This window comes from Schistocerca nitens, chromosome 4 (genome assembly GCF_023898315.1).
Source record: "Schistocerca nitens isolate TAMUIC-IGC-003100 chromosome 4, iqSchNite1.1, whole genome shotgun sequence".
Taxonomy (NCBI): Eukaryota; Metazoa; Arthropoda; class Insecta; order Orthoptera; family Acrididae; genus Schistocerca; species Schistocerca nitens.
Genome location: NC_064617.1, coordinates 862,480,177 through 862,502,820, shown reverse-complemented (window position 1 = coordinate 862,502,820; position 22,644 = coordinate 862,480,177).

Here is a 22,644-nt window from a genome sequence, read left to right as displayed (position 1 = left end):
GGAAAATTCTATTCTCCTACCAGCATTCATCAAACTTAATTTTCCCCGAGAAAGGTCTATTATTGCGTCCCTCTCTCTCAAAAAATCTACCCCCAAAATGCAGGCTACCTTTAAACCCTTTACTACCAGGAATGAGCTCGTTATGGCTTCTTCCCCTATATACATCTCTACCCGCACTTGGAGCTTAATTATTTGTCGCTGTGCACTTATGGCTCCAGTGACTCTACAATTATTCACGGGAAAAGTCAGCATACGCCTTTCCTTCCCCAGTACCTTGAATAAGTCCATACTCATAACACTAACAGTAGCACCTGTATCTATGACCACTTGCACATCAATATTGTTAATTTTAACTTCTATTATCACTTGTACATTGTCCTTGTGTTCCTTTATGCACGTGGATGGTTCGGTTATTAATTCATCTCCCATCTGTACCCCGTCATTATACCTAAGGATACAGATTGTTTTCGGTGTTTTGTTTTGTGTCGGGCTGCTCTCACTCCAAACCGTAGCCGACGATGGAGAGCGTATCTCGGCCGCATCTAGTTTGTTGAATTATTGCTAGTGGATGGGCGTGGCTGCTCTGTGTCATTGACCTCCACTATGTGCACGTTGTGTTGCGTCGGCCGCCACGGCTGCGCAATTGGCGCATTTTGTGGTGGCGGTCGGTTATTGTCATATCTATCACTGTTTTGCCGGTCCGGACTGGGCCTCTGGTTCTGTGGCCAAGTTCGGTTTGCATCATTATAAGTATTAGTGTTGTACGGCCCCCTGGCATTTTTCCATCTATGACTGCTTGGTGGGCCTGTTTCATACCGGTCATCGAACCTCCTTTTCCTATCATTATTCCCCGGTGGTCTATTTCCGTTCCGGTCTCTATCTCTATTTCCGTTTTGTGTATACCCTTGTCTCCTATTATTACCTCCGCCGTTTCTATTACTGGTTAGAGGCGTGTTATTTCTACCATTTCTATAACTATTTCCGTTACTTCTAATCTGTTCAGAGGCCGCCTTAATGTCCTCCTGAATCAGGTCAATTGCGTCCAGAATAGACAAGAAATGTTCCATATCATTTTCGGGCACGTGTATAAGCTTTTCCTTTACATCTATCGGCAAGTGTGATTTCAAAAGTCTGATCAAATCCCGAGATGAAATCTGTTCGTCCCAGTAACGGGTCTTATTAATGTACTTCTCAAAATATTTTCGCAAATTGCCTAATCGTGGAGAATACGGCTCTGGATTATATACTTCCTTCCGTAATCTCTCCTGAATACATGTTGACCAATATTTGGCCAAGAATGCCTTTTCGAATTGCTCATATGTATCGCAACTGTCAGCTGCTTCGGTTGCCCATAACGCAGCATCTCCCTGTATGTAAGACATAACAAACTGTATTTTCTGGGTATGACTCCAAACGCTAGGCAAAATGTTTCTAAATCCCTTGATAAACACTACAGGGTGAACAGATTTCTTCTCCGTTGTAAAGATCTGAAACTGTCGGTTCCTAATCAGACTTTCTTCAATCACTACTTTGGAATGACATTTATTTGTTCCGCTTACATCGGTTGCCTGTCCTGTCTTGCAGTCACAATTGTGTACTGCTGTATTTATATGCCTATCATTGTTGGACTTGGCTGGCGTGACATACGCCAGCGCATCGTCTTGCCGCAAACTTAGCTCCATTTCGGCAAGACGGCGGTCCACACTCCGCTGCCACAGCGGAATGTCCTTTTGCACTATCTTTTTAAGATCTTGCACATCCGCAGTAGAATCCATTTCTCTGGCCTCAATTGCGGCGTGCACTTTCTCATCTAATTCCTTTATGAAGTTACGTTCTACTTTGTGCACATGTTCGATCACTTTGTTCTCAATTACGTGGGTTGTGTTAAGTTCTAGTTGTTCGACCCTATTAGTCAGGACACTGACTTCCTCTACGATATTGGCATTAGCCATTTGAATACTATTTAGTCCTTCGCTTAATGCTTGCACCGTTTTGGGCATGGTTTCATATTTTTGTTTCAAGTTAACAATGTCACTTTGCATAACTTCTAAAGTTTGCATCAACTGCAAGTCCCTCTCATGCATGCGTCGGTCACGCTCTGCTTGTTTGGCATCACGTTCTTTATCACGCTCTGCTTGTTTACATGCAAATTCAGCTACCAATCTCTGGTCACGCTTTGCTTGTTCGGCATCACGTTCTTTATCACGCTCTGCTTGTTTACATGCAAATTCAGCTACCAATCTCTGGTCACGCTTTGCTTGTTCGGCATCACGTTCTTTATCACGCTCTACTTGCATTTGTACAAATTCAGCTTGGAAAGTGATCATGCGCTCAAACATATCTTTTAATGATTGCACTTCTGACATCACACCACTCTCTGGTCCGTGCCCAGTGCTTGCGGATGGCTCACTATTTACGCTATCAACTGAATCACTGGGTGGCAGTGGCGACATTTCTTGCCCATCTGCCCCCAGATTCTCACATTGTACTTCCTGAGCTACGTCACTAACATTACTTTGTGTCCCATTTTCTAACTCGGTATCACTATTAACTAACTGTTGCTCATTATCCATGTTGATATCTTTCTGACTACGCAATCTAACCATAGTAAACAAAAGAAATAAAATCTGAACTAAGTATCCTAACACTTCAGGTTTCACTCACATAAGCACACAAGAAATGGACATTATCCAATACATACGTACTATATACTACAATGACTAACTACTTAAATGTCCTGTTATTTTAAAACAAAGTACTAACAACAAGCACACCACTAATGATCCGAGGACACTGCACGGAGGCTACTTTACTACCTACAGGACAACTACACTGTAGCTTTACCTTTTGGTGATCTATCTTGGGTGCTGCTGCCCCCTGATATTGTGGAAGGTTATTAATTTTTCAAAATAATGAGCTCTCTGCTTCAGCTCCGGATACATAGTGTTCTCATGCAAAAAATCATACACAGGTATTACCACACAATATTGGTTAAGCAATACATACAGTACATGACAAAATTATTAAATGTCCTGCAACAAAGTTCGACTATATTAATTCCCTAGGTATCTCAAGGGTATTTCGTGGCCACTGCATATTCGTGCCCCACGCTGGGCGCCATTTTAATGATTTTCTCTTAAAATTGAATATCGAGCTTCACGCTGGGCGCCATTTTAATGATATTACTGGAATGAATGATTTGAAATTTCGTAGAAATAAAAAAAGGAAATAATAATTTTATTTCTTGCTTAAAAGTTAATTTGCCTTAGTGCGAACTTTGTCGTAGAACCACTCTCTTCATTACGTGTGGTAATAAAAAAACAAATTTTACTTTCTTAAGGATTACGTACATTTAAAGGAAATTATTACGTGCACTCATATTAATTGGATAGTACTATCTGGATAAGAACTGAGTCTCTTAAATCATTCGGCCTTGGCATACACTTTCCAGAATGCAGTGGGTTTTTCTTTTTGTGAAATATTTTTACTGACTTTTATCCCGGCACTAGCCATAGAACACAAGAATATTTTAATTAACAGAAAATGTCTTAATTATTGCCAAGCCGACATTTATCACTGATCAAACCTACTACATTACGCATGTGATTTATAGATGACGTGGGCATGCTCATTTACATAAATAATTCACACTTTTAATGAATACTAATATATTTAGCCCAAACAACAAGTCAACTCACATTAATTCGTACGCTTTGATTAAAGGCGGCAAAGTCCCGACAGATACAAAAGAAGTACATCTTAACTCTGCTGGATAACCACGATGCATACACAACCTTTAGTGCCCACAATGCGGGTTAATGAATCAGGCGCGTCTAATGGGCGCGAGCGTAGCTGCACATCGCGTCTGCTAGAGCGATCAAGGATTAACACTTCCTCACTTCTTCCTCACTTCAGCTGCTCTGTCCACAACTGACCCTTCCTCACTCTAGCGGCTCTGTCCACACAACGACCCTTCCACACACTAGCTGCTCTGTCCACAACTGACCCTTCCTCACTCTAGCGGCTCTGTCCACACTGACCCTTCCTCACTCTAGCGGCTCTGTCCACAACTGACCCTTCCTCACTCTAGCGGCTCTGTCCACACTACTATCTGCTCTGTCCATACAACGACAGAGAGTCTCCACATGCCAAAGATAAACAACGGCACGACTATTACGATTATTAACATTTCTTTGTAAATCGATTTCTAGCAAATATCGCTGATACCGCAAATACTGACACTTTTACATTCACATAATAAATATAGAAATTTCCTATCCTAATACAGAGAAATGTTACAAAAAAATATAAAAATAACAAACATATTTCATACCACATTCAGTAATATTAAGATATATATATATATATATATATATATATAACTTGCCCAGATCGGCGTATATGTTACAAATAAATTGTGAAAATGCCAGGGAACGTTACAAAAGCTATCGGACTTCGTTATTCGGAAAAGCTATTGTTGGGGTGGTCCTTGTGGCGTTTTTGAGCAAAAGTTAAACCAATTTCCACTACACAAATTTTTGAAAAAGAACAGAGAACAACAAAATGTAACTGACAGGGGGAAATGGCGTAGATGAGAGATCATCCTTTACCAGGTTATCTTCTTTCGGGCGGCGTCCCGGTCTTCAAAAATCTCCTTCATTTCAGCGTGAAAAATCTGCTCCGAAATCTTGCAATAGTCCAGGAATCACTAATTTATACCAATTAAAATCATCTTGATACTGTATGCAATTTAATTCACTTTGCTACTTCCATCCACCGAATTTCTTAATAACTTCCACAATGTCTACACATTACAAATAGATCAAGATTAGCCATTAAGTTTTTTACGTCAGCATCCGATCACGCCTGCCTTAAGCTACGGCTATCGAGAGACAATTGAAACGGAATAAAAAACAAAAAAGAGTTAACAATTTTAGTATTTTCTCTCTGCCGTCGAGCGCTCATACCGCTGCGACGGGATATTTTTATCTGAGGGAACGAATGTACCGCGGCGAAATTCAAAGTCCCGCTACAGCTTCCCTTTCATGTCTCTCGACTCTTATAACTGCAGTCCAGTTTCTGTACAAACTGTAAATAGCCTTTCGCTCCCTGTATTTTACCCCTTCCACCTTCAGAATTTGAAAGACAGTATTCCAGTCAACATTGTCTAAAGCCTTCTCTAAGTCTACAATTGCTAGAAACGTAGGGTTGCCTTTACTTAATCCATCTGCTAAGATAACTCGTGGGGTCAGTATTGCCTCACGTGTTCCAACATTTCTACAGAATCCAGACTGATCTTCCTCGAGGTAGGCTTCTAGCAGTTTTCCCATTCGTCTGTAAAGAATTTGTGTTAGTATTTTGCAGCCATGACTTATTAAACTGGTAGTTCGATAATTTTCACATCTGTCGACACCTGCTTTCTTTGGAATTGGAATTTTTATGTTCTTCTTGAAGTCTTGTTCACCAGATAGTAGAGCTTTGTCATGGCTGGTTCTCCCAGGAATGTTGTTTACCTCCTGGGCCATTTTTTTAATTAGGTCTCTCAGTGCTCTGTCAAATTCTTCATGCAGTATCATATCTCCCATTTCATCTTCATCTATGTCCTATTCTATTTCCATAAAATTACCCTCAACTACCTCTCTATATGCTCCTTCCACCTTTCTGCTTTCCCTTCTTTACTTAGGACTAGTTTTCCATCTGAGCTATGATATTAATACAAGTGGATCTCTTTTCTGCAAAGGTTTCTTTAATTTTTCTGTAGGCAGTATCTATCTTACCACTAGCGATATGTGTGAGATGTATGTATTTTCCCACCTCCGCGTTGCAAATGTTTTGACTTTTGAGTGAAATGCAAAGTTGATGTGCTGTTGTTTTCACGTCAATTCTACCAACAGTGAGAGTTGTTTAGTTCTCTGGGTGTTGTAAAATTCCTGGATTCGTCTCGTCACTGTGCAGCCTATGAAAATGATTGCGGAAGACTCCCAAATAAATTCCAAAGTACAGTGCAGTTTTAACACCAATATATTTCCAGGACTCTGGTGTCCGAGCCTGGTGAACTGTACCGGTTACATCACATGTACCCAAAATTTACATCAAACGACACAGAGTTCACAACAATCAACAAGCGAGTGAGCTTACAATACATTTGCTCGCAACCCTAGCCAAAAAACGAGTGCCCCATGGCGCCTGCGTGACCTCTATTTATACTTTTGTTAACAATTACCTACAATGAAAATTGCAATTTTATGTAAAATCACAATTAAAAGTTAAACCGAATATGAGATACACATTGCTAAAAATTTACAATCTCAGTGCTGAACAAGGTGAACCTATTTTCAACTTAGTTACGAGTTAATATAACATTTTCGTGCTAATTATGTTACAGGTAACAATTACATTTCTAAATTTGTTTATAACAAATCAACTAGTGCCTGAATTTTAGTACTAACATATATCGGAGATTCAATTAACATGCTTTATTTATATGTTCTATTTAATTTGCTGTAGTAATTTTATAATGATAGGTTTACTGGTACATCCTGACCATGTGCTACATTTCTTTCGCTTAGTTACAGTATTAATTTCACATTTATATTGTGTTTTTCACATAAGAACAATGTTAATCAGCAAAGCATCATTTTCGAATTATATGTATACTGAAATAGTGGTTATTTTTGTATGTAATTTGGAAACAGGTCACTTTACAAACAGGCAATTAGGACATTTTGACCTTCCTGTCAATCTCATTTTTGAGACGTTTGTATTCCTTTTCGCCTGCTTCATTTACCGCATTTTTATATTTTCTCCTTTCATCAGTTAAATTCAGTATCTCTTCTGTTACCAAAGGATTTCTACTAGCCCTTGTCTTTTTACCTACTTGATCCTCTGCTGCCTTCACTGTTTCATCTCTCAAAGCTACCCATTCTTCTTCTTCTGTGTTTCTTTCCCCTGTATTTGTCAATTGTTCCCTAATGCTTTTTCTGAAACTCTCTACAACCTCTGGTTCTTTGAGCTTATCCAGGTGTCATTTCCTTAAATTCGTACCTTTTTGCAGTTCCTTCAATTTTAATCTACAGTTCACAACCAATAAATTATGGTCAGAGTCCACTTGTGCCCCTGGAAATGTCTTACAATTCAAGACATGGTTCCTAATTCTCTGTCTTACCATTATATGATCTATCTGAAATCTTCCACTGTCTCCAGGCCTCCTCCACGTATACAGCCTTCTTTATACTCTGCGCAAAATTCTACCAGGCGGCTTCCTCTTTCATTCCTTACCGACAGTCCATATTCACCAACTATTCTTTCTTCTCTTCCTTTCTTTACTATTGAATTCCAGTCCCCCGCCACTATTAAATTTTCGTCTCCCTTAACCATCTTAATAATTTCTTTTATCGCATCATACATTTCTTCAATCTTTTCATCACCTGCAGAGCTAGTTGGCATATAAACTTGTATTACTCTGGTAGGCACGGGCTTCGTGTCCGTCTTGGCTACAATAATGCCCTCACTACGCCGTTCGTAGTAGCTTATCCGCACTCCTATTTTTTATTCATTATTAACCCTACTCCTGCATTACCCTGTTTGGTTTTGTATTTATATCCCTGTATTCATCTGACCAAAAGTCGTGTTTCTACTGACACCAAACTTCATTTATTCTCACTATATCTAACTGTAACCTATCCATTTCCCTGTTTCAATTTTCTAACCTACCTGTCCGATTAAGGGATCTGACATTCCACACTCCGATCCGAGGAACGCCAGTTTTCTTTCTCCTGATAACGACGTCCTCCTGAGCAGTCCCCTCCCGAAGATCCGAATAGGGGACTATTCTATCTCCAGAATATTTTACCCAAGAGGATGCTATCATCATTTAGGCTACTTGAAGCTCCGTAAAAAATAATATTAACATACATAGGGAAGAAAAGAACAAGCTATTGTTTTGAAAAACCAATTAGAGAAATGTGAATTCATTTTTGAGATAGCGCTGCAATCAAAACTTTGCAATTTAGCATCTCAGATTAAGCAATCTGGATGTGTAGAGCCTGATAAAGCATGTTCTCTTGCGCAGATGCAGCTGATAATTTATCTTTCTATCGACACAATTTTGAAGCAGCAGTGTCATCGACTGCATCTTCAGCAAAGTAATGGAACATTTTAATGGCTTTTTAACATCATTGTAGTCCAAGTAAAATAGCAAATTTGAAGATATACATAATGTTAACCATTTCTTCAAAATGATTTTCCCGAAATTTATAAATTCTGCTTCCGATGAAGAGATTCACAATGCAGTAGTAAATTCTTCAAAACGAACATGAAGAGGCTTTATCTACTAAATTCCCATACCAAAAGAGCTATGAAAAAAGAAATAGCTTCATTAACCTCGGTAGCTGATTAACAAAACTATTAGTAGCAGAGAATTCAGTCATAGCTGCAGCGTTCCAGACTAACGCACAAAATTTTACCTGTTTTTAACTATTCCTGTTGCTGTTTCTTCGGCTGAATGCTTGTTGTTGAAGCTCATACTTGTAAAGAACTGTCTGTAGGATTCTATGACCAAAGAAAAGTTAGTCAACTCTGCCTCCACAGCATCAAAAGTGATCTATTGATGCCAGTGAAGTAATCAATACCTTCCATCACAGAAAGTACGCCAGATTGTCCAGTTTCCGTAGAGATCAAGGTGAGTAGGCCTACAGTGAGGTTTTACAAGTACAAATCAAACAACAGATAGATTGATATTGACTTTCAGTCACTATAATGTGTAATTTTTAATAACAATTGTCAGTATTAATAATTTTTGTTTAATGCGTTGAATATAGTAAACGAATGATCTATTTGTTTTTATTACATGGGATTTTACAATACACTCCATTAAGTTTCTGTTTCTGCCTGCTATAATGAAGGTCACATTAGTTAGTGATAGGTTATACATTTTATGTTAGGGGGTCATGATTTTTATTTTTGCAGGTGGGCCCGTATCGCATACGTTACGCCACTGGGTCTGTGGGTTCGTCCAAGTACATTTGAACCCGAGTTTGATCTCATTTCTTTTTCTTTTAAGTCAGCTGTGTTACCGTCTGAGCTAGGGCAATCTCGACGTATTCTTAGGGTACCAGTATATTTTACTTTATCACAGCACATATCTTTATGACACAGGCAGTGTTCATAAAAGATTATAAACGAAAGGTAATTATTTTAAAAAATATCGAGACGCCCCAGAAAACATATACTACATTCCGCCACTGATATGCACCCACAAAAATTTTAGAAAGTTGGCGCTCTTGCCTACACCTGGAGTTATGTATGATACGAGGTACGAATTTATATGACAGCAGGAGCATTCTCTGACTGCAAAATTGCATTTCAGTCCGGTCATTTGACCTGTTGTGCTGCCATTCTTCCAACAGGATAAAGCTCACCCACGCACTGATTTTCTTATCCAACATGCTCTACAGTATGTCGACATATTGCCTTGGCCTGCTCGATCACCAGAACTGTCTCCAACAGAGCACATGTGAGACGTCATCGGACGAAAACTCCAGCGTCATCCACAAACAGCATTAACAGTCTCTGTAATGACTGACCAAGTGGAACAGGCATGGAACTCCATCTCCCAAGCTGGCATCCGGCACCTGTACAACACAATGCATGTAAGTTGGCATGCTTGTATTAAAGATTCTGACGGTCACACCGCTTATTAATGTACCATAATTTCACATTTGCAATGGCTTATCTTGTGCTTACATTAACCTGTGATCCTGCTATGTTAATCAGCTAAATATATTACCTAGACAAATGTATTCCAAATTTCATTAGTCTGCATAAATTATTTTCTGGTGTTGCGATTTTTTTCCGCCAGCGTATTAAAAGATGAATTTGTTGGAGACTCATTCTGCTCATTGAGGGGTTTATCTGGCTCCTTGAATTCCGTAATATAAACCTTCTGTCCTTCTAAAATGCGTACCATTAACTTTTTTCAACTTTACATAAAATTTCTAGTTTTTTGTCAATGCTACCATTATTAGATCTAACTTTTCATATGTGAGCCTAATGAAGTTTTTTTGCTGGTTTGGGTGTGTTATTTAAATCTCAAATCAAAGTATGAGCGTGTCCGACCGATATAGCTTTTTTTGCAGTCACAGCATGATATTTTATAGTTCCCACATTTCCCAAGTTTATTGCTCTTAAATGGCAAGTTATGACACGTTTGTATTTTTATATTATCTGATGTACTGAACCCAATTATTTTAACTTAGTTTCTATGAAATATGTGCTCAGTTCTATCTGAAGTTTTGCCTATGTATTTCATGACAGCATCCTTGTCGTTATCGGATGCCACCTGTACATGTATTTTATTTCTCCATATTCTTTAGAATTTCATTATATATGGTGTTCACTATATCCAGTCATATTTAGGGCGACCAGTCTTAATATGCCTAATTCTTTCTTGCTTATGCTCGGCATAGTGGAAGCTTTGATGTGCATCATAGAGTAAGTGAATGCATACTTTTGATGTATAGGATGATTGCAATTGGCATTGATAATCACGTCCACACCTGTCGGTTTCCTGCATGAGGGAGGAGCGGATGGCAACGTGCAATAATTTTATTTTCTTCCATAGTACAGCAGCTGGAATGTTGAAATTTCACAACGATATAGTTTGAAGTTTGTGCTACGCATGGTATTTTGTATTCATGTGCAGCTCTAGCGAGAGAAGCCTGAACTATGAAACAAAAATGGCGCGCATGTTACTATTGTCAATTTGTAAAGGGCAGCGAGGTGTATTTCGATATTTGCGGACCGAAGGACATAGCCCGCCTGGCTACCCGCAGCCTCTAATGCACTGCTTCACGAGCGGAAAGGCTTGCCGGTCCCCGACGCGAATCCATCCGGCGGATTAGTGTCGAGGTCCGGTGTGCTGACCAGTCTGTGGATGGTTTATCAGGCGGTTTTCTATCTACCACGGCGAATGCGGGCTGGTTCCCCTTATTCCTCCTCAGATATACTGCGTCGGCGATTGCTGCGTAAACTCCGTTTCCACGTACGCGTACACCATCATTATTCTACCACGCAAACATTTAGGGCTACACTCGTCTGGTGTGAGACGTTCCCGGGGGAGGTCCACTGGGGGCCGAATCGTACAGTAATACTGGGTTCGGTGTGGGGCGGCGGTGGGATGGGTGGACTGCTGTGGCCTGTTGTGGGGTTGTGAAGCACTGCGGGCTACAGCGGGAAGAAGCCTCTCTGTCGTTTCTAGGTCCCCTGTTTAATACATACATACATGCATACATACAAAGGATATAAACCGAGTGAGATTGACAGCAACACGTGTGGCACGTGTGGAGACGACTTTATGGACCGTAGCATTGTCTCCAGGTGGTGTGCATTCTTCCAAGAGGGCCGTGTGAACCTCCGTGATTCGCCACCCTCTGGGCGGCCGGTAACAGCTGCAACCTCGCAGAATGTTGGAGCCATTTAGGCAACTATTTTGAACGATCAACGAGTACAACTGCGAACCTTACCGCAGCATTTCAACATATACTATGGTATGGTGTATGATATTGTTCACGACACATTGAAATTTTGTAAAGTTAGTGCTTGCTGGGTGAATAAGAACATGATGGACAACCTCAATGGACAACGGATGATGACAAGCTTGGATCTCTTAACGCGTTACGCCACAGAAGTTTGTGACTTTCTGAAAGGAATCATCACTGACGATGAGATGTGGACTTATCACTACATGCCCAAAACCAAGCACACCTCTATGTAGTGGAAACATGCTGGTTCCCCAGCACGAAAACAATTCAGGCTGCTAGGAAAACGCTTGTGACAAAGTTCTGGGATGTGGATGGTGTGTTATTGGTGTACTTTGCTGAACACAGGACCACTGTATGCTGCAGCCTACATTAAAACTTTGGTTAAGTTGCATCGTGCCCTCATGACAAACACCACAACATCAGTGCTGACGGTGTCCCGCTTCTTCGTAACAATGCTCACCCACATGTTACTGTTCCTGTTCGAGAGAAAATCGCCAAATTTCGATGAGAGGTGCTCCAGCATCCACCATACAGTCCGGACCTTGTATCATCAAATTGTTTGGGCCCATAACGAAATTTCTGGTCGGCCAATGCTCTGCAACAGATGCAAGAGTGAAATCAGCAGTCAGCACATGCCTATACTCCAACCAAACGGACTTCTATGAACAGGCCATATTGAAACTGGTACCACAATGAGAGAAATGTGTTGAGAACGTTGGTGACTATGTAGAAAAGTAGATAAAAGATGTAAGTTCATGTGTATTTTTTGTTTTTTGGCCTATTAAACTTTTTGGTAATAAAATTGTTGTGTGTTACTTTTTGATCTCCCCACGTACATTTGAAGTGTGTGTCTGCTGTTTTTGTTATAAATTATCAATCTAAAAAATTTATCTTTCCCTCTGCTTCATAGTCTGTGGTGAATTTGACAGTCAGATGCTGTATTGCCAAAACATATTACCTCATTATGTATGGTAATATTTACTACTAGTCATTCCGTTTCTTGTTCCTCACACAGATGCAGTGAGGGATATAAATACCAGTGGTTGTCACGAATATGACAGGTATTCATGTGGCCCGTGGTTCTCAACTGAATTTTTTAATAATATGCATCTAGTAACTAACAGCCACATCCAAAAAATTCAGCTAACATTATGAGCTTCTTAAGAGTGTAGGCTTCCTGTACAGTAACAAACAAAATCACATACAGAGGCAGTAATATTTTAATATGTACTTAATTTTAATTGACATTGGTGAAATCGGCCATGAGTGAAGTAAATTTGGCCGCTTGCCTCAGGAGCAGAGGAGTAAGTAGCATAGCCAATGCACGGTTAGAGAATGTGAATCACAGGAAACCTACATCTGCTTCCACGAGTCTCATGTGTACTGTTGGATCCTATCATCGAAAGTTCAGGATATTTTGGCGAGCGAGCATTCTACCAACATTAGGTGGTGCTGATGGAATAACGTGTCTGCTGCACGCTGGAGGTATTAGCGCCTGCCGGTCCTCATGTCAGATGTCATCGGTCCCGCACTGTGCTTGGAGGTGGGAGGCGTGCGGCTGCGATGGGGGTGGGGAGGGGTGAGTCTCAGTTGCCTTCCACCCACTGCCCCTGCTGCGTCTTGTGTCCAGATGTGGCTTTCTGCTTTGTTGGAGCTTAGTGCTCCCATGCTTTGCTCAGTTGGAGTTGGAAGCCCGTGTTCCTATTGATTAAATTATGTCACAGTGTTTTCAATCGCTTCTTTGAAAATGAAGTCCCAAAGTTTATCAGTGGTAGGCAGGAGTTTCGTCTGTAGTTCATTTTATGTCCATTTTCAACGCAGTGTTGTGCTATTGCAGACTTGTTGGGTCTCAATTAGCGGGTGTGGCGCTCACGTTCTGCACATAGGTCTTCGTTTGTCCAGTATAATAATACCCTCAGAGAAGACAAAGAAATCATTGTGCTTTCAGCCAGTAAGGGCATGGCGTGGTTTTCCTCCAATGTAAGAACTATGAGCGGAAAATGCTGCAGCCTCTGAACGATCCACAACACCGGAAAATAGTAGCATATCCAACCAAGAAAGTGTAACAAAGCACCTCCGATCTCTTAACGAGCAGGGTACTTGATGACAACGTCGACAAACACTTCGCCACTGCACTGCTGTACCACTTAGAGTGTATGACCCGCCAAAGACCCACAAAAAAGGCATTCCACCAATAGCAAGCAACATCGAGGCACCAACATACCCCTGACGAAGCATCTGACTTACCTGTTGGGTCCTCACATCGGCAAGTGTACACATCACAAATGAAACTTGGGTGATTTCATCTGCCAGCTGAAAGAGCTAAGGCTGCAGGAGTCATTATGGTCAGCTTTGATGTCATCTCACTTTTCATTCGAATCTTCTAGGAAAACTCCATAAAACTTATCAATGAGAAGTTCAGCCCTGAGCTGACAGTGCTTAATAGACATGTTCTGACATCAACCTGTTTTGTTTTCAATGGACAAAAACTATGAGCAGACTGATGGTGTAGCAATAAGCAGCCTGCTCTCGCCAAGTTGTAGCAAATTTATTCATGGAGTACTTTAAAGACATAGCACTGGAAACTGCTGAGCTAAAACCTTTTTCTGAATAAAAAATGGGATACGTCTGATGTCAACAACTACCGCCCAATCTCTCTTCTGATTGCATTATCCAAAATTCTTGAAAAAGTAATGTATTGTAGTGTAGCTTCACCTTTGTAAAAATAAAGTTTTAACAAAATGTCAGTTTGGTTTCCAGATGGGTTTTTCAACGGAAAATGCTATAGTTCTACAAGTTAAAACGCTACCTCTGTATTTCAGTACTTGTATTACCACAAATAAAATGTAGCACCTCTATATTAATGACACTTGAAACAAAACTTTCTAGTTGGCACTTGCAACCACTCAGTTCTGTCATACAGCACTAGAACATTCTTAATGAATTATTTATTTTCAAATTTGCAGTGATGAAGTCAATAGTATAACTGTGTGTTATCAATTTTTGGATACAAATAAATTATGTAAAAAAAATGATACACTGTTTTTCGATTCTCCTGACAAATGTGAGATTTAACATTCAGGACCATTCATATTTCCACTCTTCAATTAATAATAAGATCGGTATGTATGCACCTACAGTGCTGCCCCACAATTACAGTATTGGCTCCGGGGCAAAAACATTTATAGACAGCTGATCTACACTCCTGGAAATGGAAAAAAGAACACATTGACACCGGTGTGTCAGATCCACCATACTTGCTCCGGACACTGCGAGAGGGCTGTACAAGCAATGATCACACGCACGGCACAGCGGACACACCAGGAACCGCGGTGTTGGCCGTCGAATGGCGCTAGCTGCGCAGCATTTGTGCACCGCCGCCGTCAGTGTCAGCCAGTTTGCCGTGGCATACGGAGCTCCATCGCAGTCTTTAACACTGGTAGCATGCCGGGACAGCGTGGACGTGAACCGTATGTGCAGTTGACGGACTTTGAGCGAGGGCGTATAGTGGGCATGCGGGAGGCCGGGTGGACGTACCGCCGAATTGCTCAACACGTGGGGCGTGAGGTCTCCACAGTACATCGATGTTGTCGCCAGTCGTCGGCGGAAGGTGCACGTGCCCGTCGACCTGGGACCGGACCGCAGCGACGCACGGATGCACGCCAAGACCGTAGGATCCTACGCAGTGCCGTAGGGGACCGCACCGCCACTTCCCAGCAAATTAGGGACACTGTTGCTCCTGGGGTATCGGCGAGGACCATTCGCAACCGTCTCCATGAAGCTGGGCTACGGTCCCGCACACCGTTAGGCCGTCTTCCGCTCACGCCCCAACATCGTGCAGCCCGCCTCCAGTGGTGTCGCGACAGGCGTGAATGGAGGGACGAATGGAGACGTGTCGTCTTCAGCGATGAGAGTCGCTTCTGCCTTGGTGCCAATGATGGTCGTATGCGTGTTTGGCGCCGTGCAGGTGAGCGCCACAATCAGGACTGCATACGACCGAGGCACACAGGGCCAACACCCGGCATCATGGTGTGGGGAGCGATCTCCTACACTGGCCGTACACCACTGGTGATCGTCGAGGGGACACTGAATAGTGCACGGTACATCCAAACCGTCATCGAACCCATCGTTCTACCATTCCTAGGCCGGCAAGGGAACTTGCTGTTTCAACAGGACAATGCACGTCCGCATGTATCCCGTGCCACCCAACGTGCTCTAGAAGGTGTAAGTCAACTACCCTGGCCAGCAAGATCTCCGGATCTGTCCCCCATTGAGCATGTTTGGGACTGGATGAAGCGTCGTCTCACGCGGTCTGCACGTCCAGCACGAACGCTGGTCCAACTGAGGCGCCAGGTGGAAATGGCATGGCAAGCCGTTCCACAGGACTACATCCAGCATCTCTACGATCGTCTCCATGGGAGAATAGCAGCCTGCATTGCTGCGAAAGGTGGATATACACTGTACTAGTGCCGACATTGTGCATGCTCTGTTGCCTGTGTCTATGTGCCTGTGGTTCTGTCAGTGTGATCATGTGATGTATCTGACCCCAGGAATGTGTCAATAAAGTTTCCCCTTCCTGGGACAATGAATTCACGGTGTTCTTATTTCAATTTCCAGGAGTGTATATGATTCTGCACTAACCATAGTTTCTATCCTGCCTTCACAAAATGTATATTAGTAGCAGTGGCCTAATTCTGCCATCAGCCACAATAACTATGGAGGAAACAGAGACCAAAGGAAAAATCCATAAAGATAGAGATTAAACCAACAAAAATATTCACTGGCTCTAAACATTTTTAAGTCCATAATAACAATTTTTATAGTTACACTGGGTCTTACCTGTAGTAATTTTGCACAGTAATTTTGTTTCAGTAATAATCGGCAAATATTAATAATTATTATGTGCAGCATTTTTAGTCCGAAAGAAGAGATTCCACACACAGAAATAGACGACCTCATGCAGGAATTAGCGTGAGGCAGAGCAGTGAGGGAAATGGGCAGGGGATGCTACATATATAGGGAGCGACAAATTGGAAATTGGGGTTGGATGGGACGTGTTCTCAGATAGCTGAAGCTGTTAAAGTTACTGCTTGCATAAAGTGGGAAATATTGGTTCGAGGTCTGGTCCAGAACACATTTCTGCTTGTCATGATTGAATTTATTTCAATGCTCGAGTATAGCTAATGTTGGAATTTCAGTTTTGTCATGTATATATATGGCTGTGGGATCAGAAACGAATGGTGCCTGTTACTTTCGACATGTCCAAAAGAAAAGACACTCATACATAGATTATTTTTTCAATGATAACCATGTAAAATAACACCTGTCCAAAGAACTAACAACATATTTATTATAATCTTAGATTAATATAGGAAGTAGGAAAGTTGTGGTAAAATATAAATAGTTTAGGAGTGAATAACCCACTGAATAAATAGCAGAAACATTGAATCATCACCAGCACACACAAAAGCAAGAAAACGTGCTACCTTCAGCGAATAAACCCTTTATGAGCTAAAGTGCGCGCACGCACACGCGGAGAGAGGGAGGGTGGGGGCAAGTATACTCTAGCTCAAGAAAGGTTTTATTCTAAACAGTTTTCTCTCACATCTATGTGTGCCTGTTGACGACTTAATGCTTCTGCTATTCAGTGAGTGGTCTCCTTTATTCCTAAATTATATAACCTTAGACTGTGTTTAGCAGTCTGTATACTGTGTTAGAATTGACTTGTGACTTATGTCACAGTCTTTGATTTGTGAGGTATGTTAAGTGATAATAAAAATTTGATTTTGAACTTTTGACCAAAAGTCGTTTGTACAACTGTGTACATTAAAAACAGAATTTTAACTAATACTATTGAAACGAAAATTCCTTTTAAGGTATTGTTTGTGAAGAAACCTAATTTTAAACATTACAGTTGTATGGAAATAGGGTTTTTTTTACATGTACCAGACCAACCAAGAAAGTCAAGGTGGCATCATAATGCACATTTGGAAATTTTAATAGGCTACAGTGAAGTTGGACACAAACTATTGACTGACAGTAAAATTAGCACTGAAACACATGTTGACACTGTGGACAGCAGGTGCATTGATCTAAAGCACTCTGGTTCATGGAGTCAATATTTTACTAATTCTCAAAATACTCTCCTGGAAATTGAAATAAGAACACCGTGAATTCATTGTCCCAGGAAGGGGAAACTTTATTGACACATTCCTGGGGTCAGATACATCACATGATCACACTGACAGAACCACACGCACATAGACACAGGCAACAGAGCATGCACAATGTTGGCACTAGTACAGTGTATATCCACCTTTCGCAGCAATGCAGGCTGCTATTCTCCCATGGAGACGATCGTAGAGATGCTGGATGTAGTCCTGTGGAATGGCTTGCCATGCCATTTCCACCTGGCGCCTCAGTTGGACCAGCGTTCGTGCTGGACATGCAGACCGCGTGAGACGACGCTTCATCCAGTCCCAAACATGCTCAATGGGGGACAGATCCGGAGATCTTGCTGGCCAGGGTAGTTGACTTACACCTTCTAGAGCACGTTGGGTGGCACGGGATACATGCGGACGTGCATTGTCCTGTTGGAACAGCAAGTTCCCTTGCCGGTCTAGGAATGGTAGAACGATGGGTTCGATGACGGTTTGGATGTACCGTGCACTATTCAGTGTCTCCTCGACGATCACCAGTGGTGTACGGCCAGTGTAGGAGATCGCTCCCCACACCATGATGCCGGGTGTTGGCCCTGTGTGCCTCGGTCGTATGCAGTCCTGATTGTGGCGCTCACCTGCACGGCGCCAAACACGCATACGACCATCATTGGCACCAAGGCAGAAGCGACTCTCATCGCTGAAGACGACACGTCTCCATTAGTCCCTCCATTCCCGCCTGTCGCGGCACCACTGGAGGTGGGCTGCACGATGTTGGGGCGTGAGCGGAAGACGGCCTAACGGTGTGCGGGACCGTAGCCCAGCTTCATGGAGATGGTTGCGAATGGTCCTCGCCGATACCCCAGGAGCAACAGTGTCCCTAATTTGCTGGGAAGTGGCGGTGCGGTCCCCTACGGCACTGCGTAGGATCCTACGGTCTTGGCGTGCATCCGTGCGTCGCTGCGGTCCGGTCCCAGGTCGATGGGCACGTGCACCTTCCGCCGACCACTGGCGACAACATCGATGTACTGTGGAGACCTCACGCCCCACGTGTTGAGCAATTCGGCGGTACGTCCACCCGGCCTCCCGCATGCCCACTATACGCCCTCGCTCAAAGTCCGTCAACTGCACATACGGTTCACGTCCACGCTGTCGCGGCATGCTACCAGTGTTAAAGACTGCGATGGAGCTCCGTATGCCACGGCAAACTGGCTGACACTGACGGCGGCGGTGCACAAATGCTGCGCAGCTAGCGCCATTCGACGGCCAACACCGCGGGTCCTGGTGTGTCCGCTGTGCCGTGCGTGTGATCATTGCTTGTACAGCCCTCTCGCAGTGTCCGGAGCAAGTATGGTGGGTCTGACACACCGGTGTCAATGTGTTCTTTTTTCCATTTCCAGGAGTGTAAAAGTATAAAAAATAAATCTCTAAATGAGTAAATGAAAAAAAAGGGCATTGAAGGAGGTTCAAGGATTCATAAACATGATCAAGAATGTGAGGTGAGAACATATTTACAGAACACAGAATGTCTGCTAGATTTAATGATTACGTTAATGAGAAACTTCATTTATGTAAACTTCTGCAGTGCTGACAGTCCAGAAAATTTTGAGGAGGTGCTGAATAGTAGGGAGTGAAAATTTTGAAAACAGGCAATGGGTAAAGAAATTGAATGTTTAAATAAAATTAAAACTTTGAAACTAGAAAACAGTGAATGTAAATGTTCTTGATGTAAATTGTGTTTTTACAAGAGAATCAGATAACACTTGTAAAGAAGATTAGTTGTAAGGAGTTTTCAACAAAAAGAAATCGTGGATATTCATTCACCAGTTACTACAATGCAAACATTCACACTCTTGTAGTCACTGTGTTGTCAGAAGATCTTAATTGTGGAACCAGTGGATGTACACATTATGTTTCTCAATAGCAAAGGTTACCAGAAATTTATGTAAAGCTACCTTTAGGGTAGAGGGACAAAGAAGTTTGTAGATTATTTAAGGCATTATATGGTTTGAGGGAAAGTTCTTAATTGCTGTACAATCGTTTGGATGAGTTTTCAAAAAGCCTAGGTTTTAAAGGAAATAAATGTGATTATTGTCAAAATGAACTGATGACTGTAAATTACATGATTTATTTAACTATGTTTGTTGATTTGCTGATTTGTTGTAAAGGTAACTGGAAAAGTACAAGAAATTGAGAATCTGTAATCCAAGCAATTTCAAATGAACTTTGGCAAGGTAAAGAATTATCTTCCGATAATTAGTAATTATAATTGTGCAAAGAATGCAATGCCCATTAGTCAGGAAAGGTATAATGAATCTTTACCTGACAATGGAAACTCCGGGTTGGAATATCAATTATATTACGAAAAGAATAGATTGCTACTCACTGTAAAGATGATACATTGAGTTGCAGACAGGTGCAATAAAAAGACTGTTACACACTGTAAAGATGACACACTGAGTTGCAGACAGGCACAATGAAAAGACTGTTACACATTGAGTTTTTGGTCTAAGCCTCCTTCAGGCATTCTGGCCGGAGGAACCAGATATAGCACTCATGTGAGCATGAGATACACTTGCTTCTCTTTGAGTGTGTGTGTGTGTGTGTGTGTGTGTGTGTGTGTGTGTGTGTGAAGGCTTTGGCTGAAAGCTCAATGTGTAACAGTCTTTTCATTGTGCATGTCTGTAACTCAGTGCGTCATTTTTACGATGACTAGCAATCTAGCCTTTTCATAATATTTTTGAATCTTTACCTAAGAAATATCAGACAGAACATTCGACATTCTACAGTATGCCAATGGAAGCTAATTTGAAATCAGAAGCAGCACAAGATATAAGTCATGATATTAAGTACAGAAACTTGATAGATGCTCCCTTGTATAGAATCTGGAAAAAACAGCTCCCATATTTCACAAAGTATTTACAAACAAACAAACAAACAAACAAACAAACAAATGAAGATACAGAAGAACTGCCTTCATTTGTTAACAACAAATGGTATGACATTTTACAGTAGTTCGTTTTAAAAATTATGTCGCATAAATGCTGCCCACCATTGTTGACACATTGACAAAGCCTCCTGGAAATTGGTCATAGATAGTGCTTGCAGGGTTGAGGGGAAATTTTTTGCACTTAAGCCTTTAAGTGTCCCCAAAGAAAAAAAATTGATAGATTTCAAAAGTGTTACAATGATACTCACTTGCCTTGTGAGTACTGAAATATTTGTATCTAACAAAAAGTTCAAAGTTAACGTATGAAAGGACTGAAAATATTGATCTCTTAGAGTGGTTTGTAGATGCGGATTTGGAAGGTGAATGTGTAGATAGTAAATCCATGTCAGGCTATGAAAACAGTGTACTGGTAGATAGGACAGCTTGGCTGTGGAAGTGGAAAGGTAGCCCACAACATAGACAACAGTATTCACAATTACAAGCACCAAAGCTTTAATGATCTTTATGGTTACAAAAATATGTTAACCTTCAACCAATGAATAACACCTATAAAGAATTACCAATCAATAAAACGTAGATAAAGGACTGCTTTACAAGAATGCTTAAATTAAATAAAATCATGAAAGCGAAGTTACAAATTTTATGTTAAGCTTCAACAGGTGAATAACCCCAATAAAGAATTCTCATTTAAATAAAACATAGATAGGAAAATGCCTTACCAAAATGCTTGAATTGTGTAAAATCATGAAAAGCTCAGTTACAACTTTTCTCAAAAACTACTTAGGAATTTACTGTAAATAAACAAATTTGATCTGTTTAATCAGAAGGTAACTGCCAAGTCCAAGCGACCGAAGCCACTCAGAGCGGACGATTGCCCCAACGCTGGTCATCAACCGACATCGTCACGGCCCAGTGGCCACCGTACTAAAACAGACTAACGTTTCGGTAAGCGACCGACAACACAGGAGTAACAGTGACTGAAAGTCGGTGTACGCCTTATGAAACACGGCACACCCTGAAGCGGGAGTAGGCACAGTTGACTAGTGGCCATACAACCGTGAGCAAACAAATCTCACACCGCCCGTACTAACGCGGGAAATAATAGCGAGCGACAAGACGCCACGCGCAAAGCAGCAACCGTGCCTACCCCTCGACCACAAAATGTGCCCTGTCTCCTTGTCTATAGTAATACAATTTATAGCACACAAGAAACAATTTAATAATGGCATTAGTTCAACGCAAGATCAGTTAACAGTTAGGTCCAGTAAAGATTTACCCACGGATTTACCTTCAAACCAACATCCGAACCACAGGCGGAAATTAGTAAACTTTGCATAAGTTTTCACCAGAACGATAAACAAGAAATCAAATTACACAGTAGCCAAAATACAGTCATGATATGCAAGCCCTTCAAGACCTTGCTATCTTACAGTTATCAGTAACGGCGAAACATACACAAATGAATGACAAGAAATTTACCATTGAAAGCAAAAAACACACCACAAAGGTTAAATTAATTAATTTGCAAACGAGCCAGTCACTGAAAGCTCAGTTTCACAAGATTAGGTCTAACCTCACTCGGCAGCAATACATTTGTGTGCATGATTACTAGGTTGCCCAAACAGGACTCCAAAACCCAAAACAGGTCACACGTTAGCTGTCTTGTTCTCGGATACTAGGCACCACCGGGCTAAGACAATCGCGCCGAAAAAAAAAATCTCTGAAAATACAGCTGCCTGCAGCAAAACAAATGAGTCAGGGTGCATGAACGTAAAGCACAAGCCACTGTTCCAGCCGGAGCGTAACCCTTTCAATGCACAATTGGACAGAACAACACACGTGGGCATAAAGGGAGCAGCAGATGCGTACCAAGCAAACTATACTGTGCCAAAATATGACCCACGTCACATCCACAAACCGGAGCACTGCTCCCGGAGCTGGTTTCTGCTCGCTGGACTGCCGCAACTCTCTATCCCCTGGAAAGCGACGCTGACTG